We start from the raw sequence: 14,675 nt of genomic DNA on the forward strand, positions 1-14,675 counted from the left end.
CAGGTGCAGTTATTACAACAACCAGATACTTTAGCCTTCCAAAAATTCCATTTTCTGTCCATTAACCACCCGGAATCCACCCGAGGCCCTCGAGACTCCAACCAATCACACCAACCAGTCCAAAAATACATTACGGACTTGCTCGAGGCCTCAAATCATATCAAACAACGCTAAAATCCCGAATCGACCTCCAATCCAAGTTTTATGAACTTTAGAATTTCAAACTTCTACATTCAATGCCGAAACCTATCAAATCATATCCGATTGACCTCAAATTTTGCACACAAGTCATATTTGACATTACGAACCTACTCCAACTTTCAGAATTTGATCCCGACCCCGATATCAAAAAGTCCACTTCCGGTAAAACTTCTCAAAAACCTTCAAATTTCTATCTTTAACCAAATGACTACAAAATGACCTACGGACCTCCGATTTCACTTCCGATCGCGCTCCCAACTCCAGAATCACCATACAGAGCTATTCGCAGACTCGGAATCCCAAACAGACATCAATAACACTGAAATACACTTTAATCCAAACTTATGAAATTTCTTCCAAAATGCTAACTTCCACAATAGGCGCCAAAACACTCTCGTGTCATTCAAAACCCGATCTGGTCATACGCCCAAGTCTGAAATCATCATACGAATATGCTGGAACCTTCAGATCCCGATTTCGAGGTAGTTTACTCAAAAATTCAATCCTAGTTAATTATTTCAACTTTAGGCTTCCGAAATGAGAATTCTCTTCCCATATCAACTCTGAACTTCCCGAAATTCAATTCCGACCATGCATACAAGTCATATTACCTGAAATGAAGCTGCTCATGGCCTCAAACTACTGAACGGCACGCTAGAGTCCAAAATGACCAGTCGGGTCGTTACATTATCTCCTAGTTAAACATACATTCGTACTCGAACATGCTAAGAATTGCGCTGGAGTTGTCCGAAATCACTGTTTAACGCCTCGAGCACCTACCCGTGCTACCACAACTCAGCTGGGCACCCTCGCCCGATCAATCTGAAGATATCCTTTCTCACTTAAGCAAATAAGCCTTAGAGCCCAATTCCATCATCCGGAATTCTCTGCCAGTCCTGTTTCTAATATACTCTCACCGTATCGATACTACACGCAGCACCAAAACATGACTGCATACCTTAGCTGAATTCACACTTTGCACCAATTTACTCAAGGACCACAATAACATTCTCTGATAAAATTAGTCGAAATTCCTCGAATCTGATGCCCCCAATGCACCTCACGATATATATATATATATATAAAAAAGTCCTGCTCTAACTCTCACAATACCGCCACGACAGAAGAGATGTGTAGAAATTCATAACCAACTGCCGGCTCAACAGTCATTGGGTCTATACTCCTGACAAGAACCATCACCTCATTCTGAACCGAATAATGATCTTTGCTCCTTAATATACTTCATATAATCGAATTACACTGATCCTAAATCCAATAATCTCGTCTCACCCAGTACGAACTGCCCAGGCAATAAGTCACCCCAGATATGATCAAAAGTCTCGTATGATGCCACAATCTTCTAATAGGCTACCAATTCGAACGCGGTACAAAAGAAAAACGAACTCTAAAAAGGAGATCCAATTATCCCACTCGCGAATCATACATGCGACACGGTCAACATACTAAACAGATACCCCGCTCGCGAATCATACATGTCATGCGGGCACACAGCTAATATGAGCTTTCCTCGGAAAAATAGGAAATAAAACACATAAAAACAGATATAGGGAACTGTACTGAGCATCACACTGTTGTGGCGTGCAACCTGATCCAAATAACATACCCATGGCGGCGTGCCACCCGATCCACACATAGAATTCACATAAGGAGATAGACATCGAGCTAAATTGCTCATTACCACAATATACCGAATAACGGTCATAAGCACGCTAGGTGCATAATACCATTCCCTGGGGAGACATATAACATTGTAAGCCACAAACTCGAGCACAACTGAGGTGCGATATACAAATCTGAATCTCAAGAGCCATCCTGCTCATATAACATCATCACTACGCGGAGCCTCAACGCATAAGAAATTCACCAAGCCATCTCACAACTCACACGGTGCGATATATCATTACATGAAATAGTCGACGACGAAATAACACCCCGACTACTCTTCCATAAGGAGCGCATTGCTGTAATGAACACATCTGGCCTGATACAGAGCCCATATTCACATTTAAATCCATCCACAGACCTCAAGCTGATTCTGATCGTACCAAACTAGGCTAATAACCTTTCAAAGGTTCATACTAACTCCTCTTTTTTATAACACACAAGAACAACCATCATAACCAGAGTAATCCTCCACAGTCCATCACCCAATAAATCGAGTGCCCTCCAAGCATAAATTCTCAAATTAATGACATCACTGCAATCTTTATACTTGGTTTAACTCTTCAATCTGACCACATGCTACACTTATACAACCTTCCCGTGGGACACACTCCCACAACCTTACATAACAAATAATAGGTTCGTACATCCAAACCGCCGGCCGCACTAACGCTGAAAAGCGACCAAAAATCCTTAACCAGGATGCAAAGCCTATTTCACAAAACACAAATCTCAGGTGACGTTGGGGACAATACCAACTTACTTTAAACATTGAAATTCCTTTCCTGCTCATCCGAGCTCGTGACAACCTTGTCAACACCAAACTACAACCTTGATCCTCACTCCAAATTCCATACTATTCATTGCACCCAACGTGCCAATATACGCTAGAACACGATTTTTCATCATAACTCCGGAACCACTAATAGATTAACACCTCATCGTATAAAAACCTTCCACTGAACTCACTTCAGGAGAACCATAGCAACACACAAGTGAATTCTCATAACCGTAGAATATGCAAATCTCTAAGTAGTGGTCAAAGACACCATAGCCCTTTCGGGATCCACCTCCATATAACAGGCCATAACAGAAGAATGCTTCTGAATAGCATCAATTACGACGGCCGACAAGCCTCACACGTACCATCTCAAATCACTTGCATAACTTGATCACGCTGAATGAATTGATCACTATCACGAATACACCAATTCAACTATGGCTAACCAGTCTATATTCTTCCAATTTATCCTTGATCACCTTAGAAATAATAACTCTATTCAACACCATAATACACTCCATCCGCACTCACCCCGAGTGACCTCGAATCACGAGACCATGTTGTCTTAAATCCCATGAACCATTTCATATTTCCCAAATACTACACTGCAAGTCAAAACATCATAGAACATTCTAGGCCTCTTCTCATAAGCTGCTACAAAGCTTGATTCTTAATCGTACCTATAGGCTCACCATCAGTAGGCATCACACTTTGCCCCTTTGAATCCTCTAGGACCGATGTTGAGAGCCACCCGCTCTGACTTGGCCCCGAATATAATGAGATTCATGAATCTTCTAGCACATGAATACCCTCTCAACGAAGCACCCGACAAAATCTCTTCCCTTGAAACCCGCATTTATACAAGGCATAAATCCTGAATCCTTCCCCAAGTCTGAACATGGGCCAATAAGGCCAACCATAGCACATCTTTAACAATTCCTTTGCCCAACTTACCACTTACGTTCTCTTCCTGTATATAAAATAACCCATCAATATGCTAATAACCAAAAACCTTGCAAGTAGTTAACCATGTAATCTAATCATAGGCGGTGGGACTCTCCCACTTAGCTCGAAGCTACTATTACCCAACTTTGGAATTCACCAGGATTCTTAATCTCTTATTGACATAACCTTATGCAATCAACCGCCAGAATTCTCAGAATCTTTCTGTAAAACCCCCTTTTTATACTTTGAATCATCAACCCCATTCGCACGACCGATCTCTTTGCCGTATAACCAATATAATTCTCCGCAGAAGCCTCGCCAACCACACGACCGCTAACCTGCTCATAGGGAATAACCCACCTGTGGTAATCACTTTCCGACATCTTCCAACGTTGCTACATGGGGTACAACCACTACGACATCAATAACCCATCCTGAGTCCGAGCTCACTCTCTAGTTGCACAAGTCCATTCACCCCTCGTGGACATCAATAAAATGTGCGGCAATATCCTTCAAATTCGAAGTTATGTTGTATCCTTCTTCTTTTCCAGCAGCTCCTTCCCGTTATACCAATCTACTGCCGCATAATAGCCCATGCTCCAAATTAAACCTGTAGTCCCCAATCACCAAATCACTAAAATTCCCAAATCATTCTAACTCTCATTAAGATGCGTAGTCATCCTACCACCAAGCTCATATGCATCTCTGCCACTCTCCCACTTTGGGCAAGCTCGCTTCATTAATCAACTACTCGACCTGCACTTCTTATACCTGGCCTCCTAGAAGTTTTAAACACCACCTGACACTTCCCACATGTCCTTCCTCATACTTTGCTGCTCAGTTGTTGCCTTAAATAAAATCTATCTCCGTAGCACTTGAACCCACAAATCGCCACTAACTTCAAGCCTTTCCAGGGATCATCTATCTCGAGCCGTCGATATCAGAAACACTGACTCAATCCTGAACCACCGCACCCCGCGAACTCTGACCGTCACTTTTTCGATACTAACTCTTAATATCCTACTCCAAAGGCGAATTGAAGAAAACCATAACACCAGCAACTTAACCTATTCAATCGAGGACGACGATACCACGTCGCCGATGAAAACTCCACCACACTTGAAAATACCAAGTCTCGTTCTCCCATCAACCCAAACCTAAACATTCTCAGCTTGATTGCCTTTCCCCTGCCGGGAATAAAATACCGAATCTATAGTTCATGCACTAAGTAAACCTCACTTCAAGTCATTCACTGCCCCGACACGTAGGTAAACATCCTACCATCATATCAATACAGCGAAACAATCGTTCATAAGCATCATGGAAACTAGTGCCTAGCCTCAGAGCTCACAGAAGTACCGCTATTGAGCCGAAACAATAGAATATCCTTCCACAAGGAGACGATAATAGCTCAAACAACAATGTAGGGAGAAACACTCTGCACCACACTCGTAGTACCATTACAATTCTTCAATTCTCGATTTATAACAAGCAGTTCGCGTTGCGTAAGGTTGAGTAGGAAGAAAACAAGGGCATAAGCCTCAAGGAATCAAATCAGCACGATGGGGAATCAAGAAGGGAAGTACTCCTAACAACCCTGTAGCCTCCCGAGGATAAGTATAGCGTCTCCGTACCGATCCACGAGACTCTACTAGACTTGCTCATGACTCGTGAGACCTACGGGAACCTAGTGCTCTGATACCATGTTGTCACAACCCAAAATCCACTAAGGGTCATGATGGCGCCGGACACCACTGTCAGGCAAGCCAACTAAAAATACTTAAGTAAATTCCAATTTAGTGTTTGTTGAAATCATTTTCCTTATACATAAAAAAATAAATAATGAAATTTACAGAAATAACCGCGGAGTCTCTAACAAACTTAATATTGAATAATTCAAATACCATCCCAGAACCCGGTGTCACAAGTGCATGAGCTACTTCTAGGAAGCAATACAGTAGAACAACCGTCCGAAATACAATGGACAGAAAGTAAATACAATATGCTGAAAGAGACTATACTAGCTGCGGGTCGCCTCGAGTAATGTAGCTCACCTAGTTCATGTATCATCCACGCTGCTATGCCCAGTAGGCCACTAGAAGTACATGTGCCTGTGCGACAAAAATTCACAGCAAGTGTAGCATGAGTACAAAAACAACGTGTACTCAGCAAGTATCCCGTCTAATCTCGAAGAAGTAGAGACGAGAGGTCGACTTTGACACTTGCTAGTGGTCCAATAATAATATAGTGAAGATGTGAGGAAAACATGGATTTATCTAACAATTATAACTCATAAAGCCGGAAAAGCAGGTAACACCTTCTCAAATAATAAGGGATTTTTTCCAAGAATTGGGCCGCAAGTGCGGTTATGACAGCAACCAACAACTTCAGCCTTCCAAAAATTCCATTTTCGATCCGTTAACTACCTGGAATCCACCCGAGGCCCTCGGGACTCCATCCAATCACACCAACCAGTCCCAAAATACATTATGGACTTGCTCGAGGCCTCAAATCATATCAAACAATGCTAAAATCACGAATCGACCTCCAATCCAAGCTTTATTAACTTTAGAATTTCAAACATCTACATTCGACGCCGAAACCTATCAAATCATATCCGATTGACCTCAAATTTTGCACACAAGTCATATTTGACATTATGGACCTACTCCAACTTTCGGAATTGGATCCCGTCCCCGATATCAAAATGTCCACTTCCGGTCAAACTTCTCAAAACCTTCAAATTTCTATATTTAGCCAAATGACTACAAAATGACATACGGATCTCCGATTTCACTTCCGATCGCGCTCCCAACTCCAGAATCACCATACAGAGCTATTCCTAGAGTCGGAAACCCAAACGGACATCGATAACACTGAAATGCACTTCAAGCCAAACTTATGAAATTTCTTCCAAAATGCTAACTTCCACAATAGGTGCCAAAACACTCGCGGGTCATCAAAACCCGATCCGGGCATACGCCAAAATCCGAAATCATCATACGAACCTACTAGAACCTTCAGATCCCGATTCCTAGGTCGTTTACTCAAAAATCCAATCCTAGTTAATTCTTTCAACTTTAAACTTCCAAAATGAGAATTCTCTTCCTAGATCAACTCTGAACTTCCCGAAATTCAATTCCGACCACGTGTACAAGTCATATTACCTGAAATGAAGCTGCTCATGATCTTAAACTGCTGAACGACATGCTAGAGTTCAAAATGACCGGTCGGGTCGTTACAAAACGAGTTCAGATAAGGCCGAAATACACTGTTTATCAGATGCATGAACGTTACTAGGGTGTTGGTTAGCCTAAAAGTTATCACGAGGAACTCATAATGACCATAACGGGTTCTGAAAGCTGTCTTTAGAATATCCGAGTCCCGAATCTTCAACTGGTGATGCCCAGACCTCAAATCAATCTTGGAGAACACCCTCATTCCCTGAAGCCGGTCAAACAGATCATCAATACGCGTCAAAGGATACTTATTCTTGATTGTGACCTTGTTCAACTATCTATAATCAATACACATTCTCATAGTACCCTCTTTCTTCTTCACAAATAGAACAGGTGCACCCCAAGGTGACACACTAGGCCTAAAAACCCCCTTAACAAGGAGTTGCTGAAGTTGCTAATTCAACTCTTTCAACTCGGTCAATGCCATATGGTACGGAGGAATAGAAATGGGCTGAGTGTCCGACACCAAGTCAATACCATAGTCAATGTCCCTGATGGGCGGGATGCCCGGTAAGTCTGTAGGAAACACATTCGAAAAATCTCGTACCACCAGAACAGAATCGATAGTAGGAGTCTCTGTACTAACATCCCTCACAACGGCCAAATAAGATTTCCATCCTTCCCAACCATCCATTGGGCCTTCAGGTATGAGATCACCTTACTAGGAACATAGTCTAGAGAACCTCACCACTCAATCCACGGCAACCCCGGCATCGCCAACGACATAGTCTTAAGTGTGACAATCGAAAATGGCATGACATGGAGACAACCAATCCATACCCAATATCACGTAGATCAACCAAACTAAGCAACAAGAGATCAACTCTAGTCTCCAATCCCCTAGTAGTCACTACACACGACCAATATACACGGTCCACAACAATAGTATCTGTTGAAATCCAGTTTTTCCCTCATATATTTTAAAAATGCATATATAAACTTTCAAAATAGTGCATGAGCATCAACCAACATTTTTCCATGATTTTTTGTAATTTTAAAAGAATTTTAATTAGTTCTAGCATTTTATTATATAAATAATTACTAATTGCATCACAAACGGTTTTATGATAATTTGATTGCTTAATTTTATCATTTATATTTATACTAAGCTTTAATTATTCCATGAATAGCCATTTACATTTTAGGGTTATAATTGTAATAACTTTGCAATAATAGCCCATAAGTGCGTAATTACCTTATTTTCACAAGAAAATGACATTTTGTATTTTTAATATTAAGTAGTTATTTTAAAATATTTTCATGAATAAATAGCATTTTTTATCATTTATTAGCTATTTTATAAATTATTTTTATCAAATAATTGGGTATTTAACAAATAGCCTCTTTTAATTTTGTTTTAATTTCGGACCTAGCCCAAATTTTACTCTTAGCCCAATTAAATACCCACAGACCAAATTTTACCCTTAGCCCAATTAAATACCCACAACCCAAATACCCTGACCCAATCCCTAACACACCTAACCCCTTCAGATCAAATCCTGGCCGTTGATCTCAAAAGATCAATGGTCCAGGATTAATTCCCTTTTTAATTACCCCTAACACCCCTAAACCCTGCCCATTTCACTCATTCCACCGCCCCCGTTTCCTTTCCCTCATCTTTTCTCTCTCAGACTCTCCCCTAACCCTAGTCGTCGTCACCGGAAAACCCTCCATACCATGGGGTTTCCCTTTGATTTTAGGCCCCAACTGGCATCTGACCTTCACTGGTTATTCGATTTCTTCGTGGTTTGAAGGAATCTCAAAGAGATTCAACCCATAGTCGACCTAAACTCTTCATTCTTCGATGAACCTGCCTTGTGTTCATCACTATGTCTGTGAGTATTGTTATCTTTATGTTTATGACTTGAAACTCCGGTTCTTGACTGGATTTTTCTCACCTCGTTCCTTTCCTCAAAACCCTCATATTTTTATACCTGAGTCTGTTCAGATCCTTGTAGATCTGAAATGATTTTAAGTTTATCTGGTATTTTTCTTCAAAACCTTTTGTTTCTTCCTTATTATTAACCGATTTTAATATTTTTCTAAAACTAGGGTTTCATCTTTAAGTTCTCTGGAAAAAGGTTTTAAAGTTTCTGAGTGTTAAATCTGATTCTCTTTACTCGTTCGACTGATTTTTCATGCCTATATTCTAAACCCCTAGGGTTTCTACTTATTTCATTGATTATTTCAATATTTTCCCGTTATTTTTTATCTCTATCAATTAGAAGAACTTGACTGATTGTATTAGGGTTCAAATTATATTTTTTTGCCGGGATTGATACTTCTCTGTGATTTTTACCTATTTTCCTTATTTTTGACTCTTAATTGGTACTACTTTCCTTAATTAGTTCATTAACTAGATTTATGGGATTTGATTGCTAGCCGACTCCTAGATGGTCTTTGATTGATTCTATTGCCTTGTTTAACCTCTAATCTAGAATGTTAATTGATTTTCCCTATTTTAAGGAGTTTTTCCCGAATTCTGTTGAGTTATTTGATTTAGTTTAGTCCCAATTAACTGATTGATTTTATTTGTATACTTTATTTGTGAACTCTGAATTATTCTTTGCCTTATTTTTTTCACCCTACTAAGTGTTATATAATTCCCTCATTCTGACTTCTTTCAGACACACGAACGCACTCAGAAAGATACCGAAACTCACACACAAACTTTTATTCACACACACTCTCCATTGTAATTCTTTCTGTTACTTGTGTTTGTTGCACTGTCTAGCCGGTTGAAAGCCAAGGCAGGACTATTGGATTCAACTTGCCTTCACCTTCCTATTTGCTATCTCTTAACTGGTATACCTTGTTGATACCCAATTTTTCTCAATATATTTTTTAAATATGCATAAACATCTTCAAAATAGCATATATATGCATATATAGGCATGCCCAAGGTTTTTATAATTTTTTCCATAATTTTAAGTGTTTAAATTGATTTATTTTCTCCCCTTTTATTCATAAAATCCCCAATAATTATTTCCCAAATTATTATTATGATGATTTATTCATTTAGTCCTATACTTATGCCAAAATATGGTTGATATATTTTTATACTTTTTTTATAATTGCATTTGATATTTTTCAAGCTAAATTGCATATAATTGCAATATTAGCCCTTTTAATGTATAATTACATTTTATGTGCGTAAAATTGATCCCTATATTTTTAAAATGATAATTATATATTTTAAATAATTTTGGAACATTAAATTATTTTCCAGAAACTACTTATTATTTATTATAAATTAAAATGGGGAAAATTGGCTATTTAAATTATAGCCAGATTTGGCTTTCAATTTTAGCCAAATTAAACCCAATACCCCAACCCAATTTCGGATTAAAATACCCGACCCAGACCCTAATTACACCTACCCGACCCAAAACCCATCAGATCTTTTTTAGATCAACGACCCTCATTCATTCTTTCCTTTTTAATTCTAAACGATCCCCGAACCCTAATCACTTTTTCATACCCGCTGCCTCCAGATGCTCTTGTCTCTTCTATTCTCTCAACCTGACCCTAATCCCTCTTCAACCGCCGCCTCCCTCTCCGGTTATCTCCGGTGACCACCTTTCAACCCCAAGCCTCCAATGTTTCATCCATCGCCTTGCTCATCATCTCTGAGGACTTCAAGTGCCCTGGGCCATGCCGAATTGTATCTAGGGTTTCTGTTTTGGCTGTTCATAGCTTCTCCGGTGTGATTTTGAGCAAAATCACGCTACATTTGTTACGATCTTTGAAGTTTATAACAGGGTTTTCGTTTCTATTTGGGTTTCCTTTGAAACCCTAACTTTCGTTTGTATCTCTCAGATTTGTGCTCTTTTTAATGATTTAAGTCTATTTCCTTTTGTGTTTTACACTATTCTCAAACCTCTTTTGAAAAATCATCAACTTTAAGCTGTTTTACTCTCTTTTAAAAATTAGGTTTTTATTTCGGAACTTCTTCTACACTTTGTTTAAACTGATTCTTTATGTTTGAAACTCCTATCCTTGCATATCTTGACTGATTCTATGTTCTTACTGCCTTTTGAACTCGCCTATGTTAAAAACTCTATTTTTTTAGATCTTCTTTGTTTTGGTTCTGTGTGTTAGCATGACTACTCGATTCTTGTTAAGTTTCCGTGGTTACCATGCCTCAAATGGGTTTTACTGAGTCCTTATCCTACTTATATCACATCTATGTGATTGTATTCATCTTGATTGTTCAAAACTTGCCTCTTTCTGTCAATATTGCTGACCTTGCCTGTTTGCTACGTCTTTTTACTCTTCTCTATTTATATGTTGAAATATAGGATCATAACTCCCTCTTGATTGATTCTTATTTCCTTATTTGATGGTTTGATTGAAAAATTTTCTTTTAAAACCCTAAAATTCTACCTCGTCTGTTTAAATTGATTGATCCCCAACCTTATTTGTTGTGGTACTTTGTTCTTACTGAATCATTCCTTAATTGGAGTTTTTTAAACTTAGTCCTAATTGACTACCCTATGCTTACTGAACTTTGATTCTTTCCTTATGTACTGATTTTTCTTGCCTTATATGTTACTGGTTCTTACCATTTGAATTAATTCCCTTAACTTAAGGGAATACTTGCCTTGATTTTCTAACTGACTGATTTTGTGTTCCTCAATTACTACCTGCTTTCAAACTATAAATACTCTAGTCTTTCAGTAGCACAAGACACGAACACTTGGGTTCAAAACTATCTCTCATACTTAAAAATCTTTGCTCTCTCTTGTGCTATTTGCTACTATTCTAAGTTAGCCGGTTGCAAGCCAAGGCTAACCATTTGTGCTCTCTTATTCTTTATCTGCTTACTTTCCTCTTTACTAGTATGTCCTAGTTTCAATTAAAATTTCCAACAACAACATGATTCTCTTAATTTTTCAGTTCCTCTTGTTTCTGGTTTGTTTCTATTTGTGGTTCTATTGTGAAACTTGTAGTTAAGTGTTACATTATCAGCTTATTATGCCTGCCCCTTCCTTTAGATCAGTATATTCCTCTTTATGTATGTTTCTGAGCATGTTCTTACCAATTATCTCTTACTTGTTGTGTACTTACCATCTTATATCCCATGAATCCCCAAATCCCTATCACCCCTCTATGTGGTTGTGTTTTTCATGTCTGGTTTTGTGACTATGCCAGTATCAGCTGTTTCTAAGCATGTCTAAACCAGTCCTAGACCCTTTGCTGGGTTATGTGTTTGCAGTTAAATGTTCTATGTGTCCCAAACCCCTTGAAAGTCCTAAGTGGTTTTGATTGTCGCCTTAGAATTTTTGCCTTTTAAAAGCTTAGGGGTACGTCTAGAACCATCTATAGGTAGAGGTCCTAACTCCCTCCAGGACCATTAAGAAGGGACGGGTAGCAGCGCGCAATAGGAATCGTTGACCAAACACTCGCTTTGCATGACCAATAAGGGGATGGGAAGGGTAGACATGGGATATGATGACTACGCGTTAATGTCACGTGTAGCCCCTCATTGAGGAGTGTTTACCGGACATTGCGTGGGGTGATCCTATAGGATAACCAACCTATGACCCCTATTTACTAAATCTTTTCTTTAATTAAACCTTTATTTTACAACTTGTTCAAACCTTTATTTTACTACTTGAGTTATCCAACGTGTTTTACTTGCAACTTATTTGATTCAAATGTTTATATGGACTAATTTGTGAATATAAGTTCGGTCGGACCCACAATTGTGGACCAAGAGGGGAGCCTAACACCTTCCCCTCAAGGTTACTTTGAGCCCTTACCCTAATCTCTAGTAATGCAAACCAACCCAAGAGTTAATCGCTCTAGGTGCCTAACATACCATAATCCGTTAGGTGACGACTCTTCAAATACCTAATTCCCAAAAGGAAATGAGTCATTACACCTCATGAATATCGAAACCCGGGCCTCTCCCTATCAAAAAGGGAGGGAAAAAGGGGGGCGCGACATGCCCATATTTCTGTTATAATAATCTCTTCTATGTGCTATGTGTCTCAGCATACTTCTGCTTTGATTCTTGTCTCCTAGCTATCTCCTTCTCAACTACTATGCTTCAGTTCTTATTCTCTATGGCTTGCATGATTAGTGAACCTCAACATGTGCATGTTTATTATATGCTTCCTATTTATTTTAACAGTATGTTTTAGTCTTGTTACCTTTTTGTCCCATGTGGCTGTGTGGTTAGTGTTTCAACATGGTTTTGTTCTACTCTATGTTTCTCTTAACCTGCATGACTTAGGTTCTGTCCTATTCTATATGATAGCATGTTCCTATTTGATCCATGACACTTATTGACCCAGTTCTCAACTAGCATGCCCCAATTCCTGTGTTTTATGTGCTGATAGTCTAGCTTAGCATGTTCCTGATCAACTCATGGTTTATGTGTACTTATTTCAAGAATAATATGCTTTAGATTATCACTATCTTTTATGTATGGCTGTCTGATTAGCCATTTGACTTCAGCATGTTTCTATCTATTAAATACATGTCTATATGATTCTTTTTGGTAATAGTTAGTAGACTAAATCAGCTCCAGCAATGTGAAACCTTGTTTATGACTCTCTTCTGTCTATGATTCCAGTGTTCCTGTTTTGTTTAACTAATGGTATCTAAGTCTAAATTAATCTGCTGAAACATGGTCCTGTCCTATTTGCAACCTGTTTCCATTCACTTCTGAAAATAAACTATTTTTTTATAAAACTATCTCCTACCCTTGTATACTGTTTTCTAACTCTTACTCTTAGTTAACTAGGGTCCTGCCACCCCTGGTGTGACTACTGCTTAGGGTCCATGAGACTTCTCTGAACTCTGACACATTGGGGCTGGTTTTCTAATCCTTGGTAGATTTTGTTGAACATCTAATTTCTGGTGTGAGCATTGCCCCGGGTCCCTGAGGCCCTTAGGAACTTTGACACACCAGAAACCAGTTTTATGTGTTATGGATGGGCTACCAATATGCTCAGAGGTGCTATGTCTGAAGGCCTGATTCTAGGTTGATATTGGGCCTATGAAGGTTCCTTATAGTATAACGGTTCTTCCATTGTGTAACTTATTCATATTAGTTTGTAATAATAATTCTTGTAAAAACAAATATTGGGGTATTAGTAAAAGCTGGGGAGGGATTTTATAAATTTTGTCGGGTTTGGGTAGAAATCATGCCTATAGGTTGTTGTGATAATTGTTTACTTATATGCATTAGAAACCATGCCTATAGGACTTATCTCTTTCTTTAAAATCCTGAATTTGCATACTTTGCATCACTAGAAATCCTGTTTCTAAGTCGTTTCTCAATTCAGCATCAAATAATCATGTTTTGAAAACCTTCATGTGTGCATTAGAAATTATGTTTCTAGGAATTTTCTTGTTGAACTAGCTTGGCAACTGATTAACCTTTACTTGCCTAGAAATCATGCCTATAGGAAACACGTATAAAAATCAGTCTTGACACTTAGACATCATGCATATAGGAAATACGTTCAAAAATAGCTTCAACACTTAGATATCATGCCTATAGAGAAAAATGTATTTGAAATAACGCTTCTGATTAGTTTCAGCATTTAGAAAGCATGCTTGTAGGGTCTAAAAGACAAAATCTGCCTCTTAAGAATCAATCACTAGTTTATAACATTATGGTCTGATTAACGTTTAGATACCATATCTAGAGGATTCTACTGGTTATCACTTAGGCAAGCTTGTAGGATAATTAAATCCTGGGTTTAAAATTGTGATTTTCTTGCTGCTTATAAATGGGCCCAACTTCAGTAAGTGATAAAAATCATTAGGCAACTGATAAGTATTCAGTGCCTTGCCTTAATAATCTGCAT

Source organism: Nicotiana tabacum, chromosome 21 (genome assembly GCF_000715075.1).
Source record: "Nicotiana tabacum cultivar K326 chromosome 21, ASM71507v2, whole genome shotgun sequence".
Taxonomy (NCBI): domain Eukaryota; kingdom Viridiplantae; phylum Streptophyta; class Magnoliopsida; order Solanales; family Solanaceae; genus Nicotiana; species Nicotiana tabacum.